A 10000-nucleotide genomic window follows, 5' to 3' on the forward strand; every position below is an offset into this window, starting at 1 on the left:
CCCCCCCCCCCCTCAAAAATCCCCCCCCCTCAACACACACCACACCACACCACACCAACCCTCCCCTTCCCCCCTCCAAATTTCGCCTTCCCCTCAACACACACCACCCCACCCCTCCCCCCCCCCCCCAAAAATTCGCCCCCCCCGTCCAAATTTCGCCCCTTCCCCCCCCAAAAATTCGCCCCCCCCCTCAACACACACCACACCACACCACCTCTCCCCCCCCCTCAAAAATCCCCCCCCCCCCTCAACACACACCACACCACCCCTCCCCTTCCCCCCCTCCAAATTTCGCCCCCCCCTCAACACACACCACCCCACCCCTCCCCCCCCCGCCCCCAAAAAATTCGCCCCCCCCCCAACACACACCACCCCACCCCCCCCCCCAACACACACCACACAACCCCTCCCCCCCCCCTCAAAAATTCCCCGCCCCCCCCTCAACACACACCACACCACCCCTCCCCCCCCCCCTCAAAAATCCCCCCCCCCCCTCAACACACACCACACCACACCACCCCTCCCCCCCCCCTCCAAATTTTGCCCCCCCCCCCCCCCAAAAAAAAATTGGGCCCCCCTCTCAACACACACCACACCACACCACCCCTCCCCCCCCCTCCAAAATTCGCCCCCCCCCCCCTTCAACACACACCACCCCACCCCCCCCCTCAACACACACCACACCACCCCTCCCCCCCCCCCTCAACACACACCACACCACCCCTCCCCTTCCCCCCCTCGAAATTTCGCCCCCCCCTCAACACACACCACCCCACCCCTCCCCCCCCCGCCCCAAAAATTCGCCCCCCCTCCAAATTTTGCCCCTTCCCCCCCCCAAAAATTCGCCTCCCCCCTCAACACACACCACACCACACCACCGCTCCCCCCCCTCCAAAATTCGCCCCCCCCCCCAAAAAATTTCCCACCCCTCCCCCCTCAACACACACCACCCCACCCCCCCCCCCCCCAACACACACCACACCACCCCTCCCCCCCCCCTCAACACACACCACCCCACCCCTCCCCCCCCCCCCCCCCCCCCGCCCCCAAAAAATTCGCCCCCCCCCCCCCCCCCAACACACACCACTCCACCCCCCCCCCCAAAAAAATTCGGCCACCCCCCTCAACACACACCACACCACACCACACCACCCCTCCCCCCCCCCAAAAATTCGCCCCCCCCCCCCTCAATACACACCTCCCCACCCTTCCCCCCCCCCCCTCAACACACACCACACCACACCACACCACACCACCCCTCCCCTTCCCCCCCTCCAAATTTCGCCCCCCCCTCAACACACCCCACCCCACCCCTCCCCCCCCCTCCAAATTTCGCCCCTTCTCCCCCCCAAAAATTCGCCCCCCCCCTCAACACACACCACACCACACCACCCCTCCCCCCCCCTCAAAAATTCCCCCCCCCCTCAACACACAAAACACCACCCCTCCCCCCCCCCTCCAAATTTTGCCCCCCCCCCAAAAAATTGGCCCCCCCCTCAACACACACCACACCACACCACCCCTCCCCCCCCTCCAAAATTCGCCCCTCACCCCCCTCAACACACACCACCCCACACCTCCCCTCCCCCCCCCAAAAATTCCCCCCCCCCCCCCCCCCCCAAAAATTCCCCCCCCCCCCCCCCCCCAACACACACCACCACATCCCCCCCCCCTCAACACACACCACACCACCCCTCCCCCCCCCTCAAAAATCCCCCCCCCCCCCCTCAACACACAAAACACCACCCCTCCCCCCCCCCCCTCAAAAATCCCCCCCCCCCCTCAAAAATCCCCCCCCCCCAACACACACCACACGACACCACCCCTCCCCCCCCCCCCTCCAAATTTTGCCCCCCCCCCTCCCCTCCCCCCCCCCCTCCAAATTTTGCCCCCCCCCCTCCCCTCCCCCCCCCCCCCTCCAAATTTTGCCCCCCCCCCCCCCCCAAAAATTCGCACCCCCCCCCTCAATACACACCTCCCCACCCCCCCCCTCAATACACACCTCCCCACCCCCCCCCTCAACAAACACCACACCACCCCTCCCCCCCCCTCAAAAATCCCCCCCCCCCTCAACACACACCACACCACACCACCCCTCCCCCCCCCCCCAAAAATTCCCCCCCCCCCCTCAACACACACCACCCCACCCCCCCCCTCAAAAATTCCCCGCCCCCCCCTCAACACACACCACACCACCCCACCCCCCCCCTCAAAAATCCCCTCCCCCCTCAACACACACCACACCACACCACCCCTCCCCCCCCCCCCCTCAACACACACCACACCACACCACCCCTCCCCCCCCCCCTCCAAATTTTGCCCCCCCCCCCCCCCCTCAACACACACCACACCACACCACCCCTCCCCCCCCCCCTCAAAAATCCCCCCCCCCCCAACACACACCACACCACCCCTCCCCTTCCCCCCCTCGAAATTTCGCCCCCCACTCAACACACACCACCCCACCCCTCCCCCCCCGCCCCCAAAAAATTCGCCCCCCCCCCAACACACACCACCCCACCCCCCCCCCCCCAACACACACCACACAACCCTTCCCCCCCCCCTCAAAAATTCCCCGCCCCCCCCTCAACACACACCACACCACCCCTCCCCCCCCCCCCTCAAAAATCCCCCCCCCCCCTCAACACACACCACACCACACCACCCCTCCCCCCCCCCCTCCAAATTTTGCCCCCCCCCCCCCCCCCCAAAAAAAAATTGGGCCCCCCTCTCAACACACACCACACCACACCACCCCTCCCCCCCCCTCCAAAATTCGCCCCCCCCCCCCCCCCCTTCAACACACACCACCCCACCCCCCCCCTCAACACACACCACACCACCCCTCCCCCCCCCCCTCAACACACACCACACCACCCCTCCCCTTCCCCCCCTCGAAATTTCGCCCCCCCCTCAACACACACCACCCCACCCCTCGCCCCCCCGCCCCAAAAATTCGCCCCCCCTCCAAATTTTGCCCCTTCCCCCCCCCAAAAATTCGCCTCCCCCCTCAACACACACCACACCACACCACCGCTCCCCCCCCCTCCAAAATTCGCCCCCCCCCCCCCCCAAAAATTTCCCACCCCTCCCCCCTCAACACACACCACCCCACCCCCCCCCCCCAACACACACCACACCACCCCTCCCCCCCCCTCAACACACACCACCCCACCCCTCCCCCCCCCCCCCCGCCCCCAAAAAATTCGCCCCCCCCCCCCCCAACACACACCACTCCACCCCCCCCCCCCCCCAAAAAAATTCGGCCACCCCCCTCAACACACACCACACCACACCACACCACCCCTCCCCCCCCCCAAAAATTCGCCCCCCCCCCCTCAATACACACCTCCCCACCCTTCCCCCCCCCCCCTCAACACACACCACACCACACCACACCACCCCTCCCCTTCCCCCCCTCCAAATTTCGCCCCCCCCTCAACACACACCACCCCACCCCTCCCCCCCCCCCTCCAAATTTCGCCCCTTCTCCCCCCCAAAAATTCGACCCCCCCCTCAACACACACCACACCACACCACCCATCCCCCCCCCCCACCCCCCTCAACACACACCACCCCACCCCCCCCCCCAACACACACCACACCACCCCTCCCCCCCCCTCAAAAATTCCCCCCCCCCCCCCCCCTCAACACACAAAACACCACCCCTCCCCCCCCCCTCCAAATTTTGCCCCCCCCCCCAAAAAATTGGCCCCCCCCTCAACACACACCACACCACACCACCCCTCCCCCCCCTCCAAAATTCGCCCCTCACCCCCCTCAACACACACCACCCCACACCTCCCCTCCCCCCCCCCAAAAATTCCCCCCCCCCCCCCCCCAAAATTTCCCCCCCCCCCCCCCCAACACACACCACCACATCCCCCCCCCCTCAACACACACCACACCACCCCTCCCCCCCCCTCAAAAATCCCCCCCCCCCCCCCCCTCAACACACAAAACACCACCCCTCCCCCCCCCCCTCAAAAATCCCCCCCCCCCAACACACACCACCCCTCCCCCCCCCCCCTCCAAATTTTGCCCCCCCCCTCCCCTCCCCCCCCCCCTCCAAATTTTGCCCCCCCCCCCCCCCCCCCCCAAAAATTCGCACCCCTCCCCCTCAATACACACCTCCCCACCCCCCCCTCAACAAACACCACACCACCCCTCCCCCCCCCTCAAAAATCCCCCCCCCCCTCAATACACACCACACCACACCACCCCTCCCCCCCCCCCCCCAAAAATTCCCCCCCCCCCCCCCTCAACACACACCACCCCACCCCCCCCCCCCCCTAAAAAATCCCCTCCCCCCTCAACACACACCACACCACACCACCCCTCCCCCCCCTCCCCCCTCAACACACACCACACCACACCACCCCTCCCCCCCCGCCCTCCAAATTTTGCCCCCCCCCCCCCCCCCTCAACACACACCACACCACCCCTCCCCCCCCCCCCTCAAAAATCCCCCCCCCCCCAACACACACCACACCACCCCTCCCCTTCCCCCCCTCGAAATTTCGCCCCCCCCTCAACACACACCACCCCACCCCTCCCCCCCCGCCCCAAAAATTCACCCCCCCTCCAAATTTTGCCCCTTCCCCCCCCCAAAAATTCGCCCCCCCCCTCAACACACACCACACCACACCACCGCTCCCCCCCCCCCTCCAAAATTCGCCCCCCCCCCCCAAAATTTCCCACCCCTTCCCCCTCAACACACACCACCCCACCCCCCCCCCCCCCCCAACACACACCACACCACCCCTCCCCCCCCCTCAACACACACCACACCACCCCTCCCCTTCCCCCCCACCAAATTCCGCCCCCCCCTCAACACACACCACCCCACCCCTCCCCCCCCCCCCCCCCCCCCCCCCCGCCCCCAAAAAAATCGCCCCCCCCCCCCAACACACACCACCCCACCCCCCCCCCCCCCCAAAAAAATTCGGCCACCCCCCTCAACACACACCACACCACACCACACCACCCCTCCCCTTCCCCCCCTCCAAATTTCGCCTTCCCCTCAACACACACCACCCCACCCCTCCCCCCCCCCAAAAAATTCGCCCCCCCGTCCAAATTTCGCCCCTTCCCCCCCCCAAAAATTCGCCCCCCCCCTTCAACACACACCACGCCATACCACCCCTCCCCACCCCCGCCCCCCCCTCAACACACACCACCCCACACCACCCCTCCCCCCCCCCCCCTCAACACACACCACACCACCCCTCTCCGCCCCTCAAGAATCCCCCCCCCCCCCCCTCAACACACACCACTCCACCCCTCCCCTTCCCCCCCTTCAAATTTCGCTCCCCCCCTCAACACACACCACCCCACCCCTCCCCCGCCCCTGCCCCCAAAAAATTCGCCCCCCCCCCCCCAACACACACCACCCCACCCCCCCTCAACACACAAAACACCACCCCCCCCCCCCCCCCCTCCACGTGGCGTCATGGAGGGCGTCATGGAGGGTGGGTGGGTGTGTTAAGGGGAGGGGAGCACGTCGCGTCGTGTCAGGCCATGGGGCGCGGGGGGGGGGGGGGGGGGGGGGCATTGCGTTGGGTGGGTGTGTGTGTTAAGGGGAGGGTGGCACATCGCATCGTGTCGTGTCATGGGGGGGCGGGGAGGGGGGGGATGCGCGTCGCATCGTGTCATGTCATCGGGGGGGGGGGGGGGGGGGGTGCGTCGCATCATGTCGTGTCGTGGGTGGGGGGGCTGGGGTGGGGATGTCATGGGGGGGGGGGGGCGCGGCACGTCGCGACATGGTGTGGTGTGTGTTGAGGGGGGAAGGGGGGGGCGCGTCGTGTCGTGTCGTGTCATGGCGGGGCGCGTCGCGTCGCATCGTGTCATGGGGGCTGGGGGGGATGTCATGGGGGGGCCGAATTTTTGAGGGGGGGGAGGGGGGGGGGTGGTGTGTGTTGAGGGGGGAGGCGAATTTTTGAGGGGGGGACGTCATGGGGGGGGCGCATCGCGTCGTGTCGTGTCATGGGGGATGGGGGGATGTCATGGGGGGGGGAGGGGGGTTGTCATGTTATGTTGGGGAGGGGGCGCGTCGCGTCATGTCGGGGCATGGTGGGGGGGAGGGGGCATCGCGACACCCCGCGTCACCCCCCACGACACGGCACACCCCCCCACCCCACCCCACCGCACCCCCCTACGACGCGGCGCCTTCCCCCCACCCCACCTCGAAAAACCCCGCTCCATCCACAGCACCCCACCACTCCTCCAAAAACCAGGCTCGACCCACCGTGCCCCGCCTCACTCCCCCACGACACGGCGCACCCTCCACCCCACCGCACCCCCCCACGATGCCCCCCGCACCCCACCTCCAGAAACCCCGCTCCCTCCACACCACCCCACCACGCCTCCGAAAACCACGCTCGACCCACCCCACCTCGCGTGAGCCCCCCCACGACACGGCACACCCCCCACACCCCACCGCACCCCCCCACGACACGGCGCACCCCCCCACCCCCCCTCACCCCACGTCGAAAAACCCCGCTCGACCCACCCAACCCCGCGTCACTCCCCCATGACACGGCACACCCCCCCACCCCACCGCACCCCCCACGACGCCCCCCCCCCCCCCGCACCCCACCTCGAAAAACCCCGCTCCCTCCACGCCACACCACAAATGCCTCCGAAAACCCCGCTCGACCCACCCCACCCCGCGTCACCCCCCCACGACATGGCGCACCCCCCACCCCACCGCACCCCCCATCGACGCCGCCCCGCACCCCACCTCGAAAAACCCCGCTCCCTCCATACCACCCCACCACGCCTCCGAAAACCCCGCTCGACCCACCCCACCTCGCGTCAGTCCCCCACGACACGGCACACCCCCCACACCCCACCTCCGAAAACCCCGCTCCACCCACCCCACCTCGCGTCAGCCCCCCACGACACGGCACACCCCCCACACCCCACCGCACCCCCCCACGACGCGGCGCATATCCCCCCCCCCCCCGCACCCCACCTCGAAAAACCCCACTCGACCCACCCAACCCCGCGTCACTCCCCCAGGACACGGCGCACCCCCCCACGACGCGGCGCATATCCCCCCCCCCCCCCCCCCCCCGCACCCCACCTCGAAAAACCCCGCTCGACCCACCCCACCCCGCGTCACCCCCCCACGACACGGCGCACCCCCCCACCCCACCGCACCCCCCCACGACGCCCCCCCCGCACCCCACCTCGAAAAACCCCGCTCCCTCCACGCCACACCACCACGCCTCCGAAAACCCCGCTCGACCCACCCCACCCCGCGTCTCCCCCCCACGACACGGCGCACCCCCCCACCCCACCGCACCCCCCCACGACGCCCCCCCGCACCCCACCTCGAAAAACCGCGCTCCCTCCACAGCACCCCACCTCTCCTCCAAAAACCCCGCTCGACCACCCCCACCCCGCGTCACCCCCCACGACGCCCCCCCGCACCCCCCCTCGAAAAACCCCGCTCCCTCCACAGCACCCCACCACGCCTCCGAAAACCCCGCTCGACCCACCCCACCCCGCGTCACTCCCCCATGACACGGCGCACCCCCCCACCCCACCGCACCCCCCCACGACGCCCCCCCGCACCCCACCTCGAAAAACCGCGCTCCCTCCACAGCACCCCACCTCTCCTCCCAAAACCCCGCTCGACCACCCCCACCCCGCGTCACCCCCCACGACGCCCCCCCGCACCCCACCTCGAAAAACCCCGCTCCCTCCACAGCACCCCACCTCTCCTCCAAAAACCCCGCTTGACCACCCCAACCCCGCGTCACTCCCCCATGACACGGCGCACCCCCCCACCCCACCGCACCCCCCCACGACGCCCCCCCGCACCCCACCTCGAAAAACCGCGCTCCCTCCACAGCACCCCACCTCTCCTCCCAAAACCCCGCTCGACCACCCCCACCCCGCGTCACCCCCCACGACGCCCCCCCGCACCCCACCTCGAAAAACCCCGCTCCCTCCACAGCACCCCACCTCTCCTCCAAAAACCCCGCTTGACCACCCCAACCCCGCGTCACTCCCCCATGACACGGCGCACCCCCCCACGACGCCCCCCCCCGCACCCCACCTCGAAAAACCCCGCTCCCTCCACACCACCCCGCCACGCCTCCAAAAAACCGCGCTCGACCCACCCCACCCCGCGTCACGGCGCACCCCCCACCCCACCGCACCCCCCCACGACGCCCCCCCCCACCCCACCTCGAAAAACCGCGCTCCATCCACAGCACCCCACCTCTCCTCCAAAAACCCCGCTCGACCCACCCCACCCCGCGTCACCCCCCCACGACACGGCGCACCCCCCCACCCCACCGCACCCCCCCACGACGCCCCCCCGCACCCCACCTCGAAAAACCCCGCTGCCTCCACGCCACACCACCACGCCTCCGAAACCCCGCTCGACCCGCGTCACCCCCCCACGACACGGCGCACCCCCCCACGACGCCCCCCCGCACCCCACCTCGAAAAACCCCGCTCCCTCCACAGCACCCCGCCACGCCTCCGAAAACCCCGCTCGACCCACCCCACCCCGCGTCACCCGCCACGACACGGCGCACCCCCCCACAACGCCCCCCCCCCCCCCCCCCCCCGCACCCACCTCGAAAAACCCCGCTCCCTCCACGCCTCCGAAAACCCCGCTCGACCCACCCCACCCCGCGTCACCCCCCCCACGACACGGCGCACCCCCGCACCCCACCTCGAAAAACCCCGCTCCCTCCACAGCACCCCGCCACGCCTCCGAAAACCCCGCTCGACCCACCCCACCCCGCGTCACCCCCCACGACACGGCGCACCCCCCCACCCCACCGCACCCCCCACGACGCCCCCCCCGCACCCCACCTCGAAAAACCCCGCTCCCTCCAGGCCTCCGAAAACCCCGCTCGACCCACCCCACCCCGCGTCACCCCCCCACGACGCCCCCGCGCACCCCGCCTCGGAAAACCCGCTGCATCCACACCACCCCACCCCACCTCGAAAAACCCGCTGCATCCACACCACCCCACCCCGCGTCACGGCACACCCCACCGCACCCCCCCTCGACGCGGCGCATCCCCCCCGCACCCCACCTCGAAAAACCCCGCTCCATCCACACGACCCCGCCACGCCTCCAAAAACCCCGCTCGACCCAGCCCACCCCGCGTCACCCCCCCACGACACGGCGCACCCTCCACCCCACCGCACCCCCCGACGACGCGGCGTATCCCCCGCGCACCCCACCTCCAAAAACCCCGCTCGACCCACGGCACGTCACCTCACCCCCCCACGACATGGCACACCCTCCCTCCTAAGAAATCCCGCTCCGCTATGACACGGCACACACACCCCACTGCACACGACCCCCTCCCGCGACACGGAACCTTCCACCCCCCGACGGACCTCCTCAAGAAACCCCCCCACGACATGGCACCCCCCCGCGACATGGCACACCCTCCCTCCTCAGAAATCCCCGCTCCAACAACCCGCCCGCGCAACATGGCACGCCCTCCCTCCTCGGAAAAACCCCGCTCCACCGAACCCCCCCACAACATGGCACACCCTCCGCTCCCAAAATACCTCGCATCTTGAGGAGGGGGTTATCACGTGAGAGCGAGGCAGAGGGAGGGGCCAGGCACGACGTACGCAAAGACAATCGCGACGAGGAGAGGAGGCGCCGCGTCATGGCAAGGCGAGGGGGTTTCCTACCACGATGTCAGCGTTGGAGAGTCGAGACGTGATCCGAGGGGATTTCCATGCCACGGTCTCGAAACAAGCATGCAAAAGGGTGCAGCACCAGGACTTCCCGGGAGGTCACCCATCCCAGTACTGTTCTGGCCCAAGCGCGCTTAACTGCGGAGTTCTGATGGGATCCGGTGTATTAGCGCTGGTGTGACCGCACCACAAACACAAAGGAATTCCAAAGAGCTCTTGTATACTCGGAAAGTGGCACGAGAGAGCTCCAGAGCGAGGCATGGCGGCATGCCATGCCGCTCATGCCACGGAGGACGCGACTAAACGCGAACCC

The 10000-nt window shown here is 69.3% G+C and overlaps 1 non-coding gene across 1 annotated transcript; it reads right to left on the minus strand.

The window, feature by feature from the left end:
- Positions 1 to 9757: 9757 nt before the first annotated feature.
- On the minus strand, positions 9758 to 9876 carry LOC148024067 (5S ribosomal RNA). The gene has a single exon (XR_015694073.1). It is a non-coding gene; the product is annotated as a 5S ribosomal RNA (ribosomal RNA).
- Positions 9877 to 10000: the final 124 nt, after the last annotated feature.

The sequence above is a fragment of the Lygodium microphyllum genome, chromosome 16 (genome assembly GCF_053477565.2).
Source record: "Lygodium microphyllum isolate KBCC chromosome 16, Lygodium_microphyllum_v1.1.10, whole genome shotgun sequence".
In the NCBI taxonomy this organism is placed as follows: Eukaryota; Viridiplantae; Streptophyta; class Polypodiopsida; order Schizaeales; family Lygodiaceae; genus Lygodium; species Lygodium microphyllum.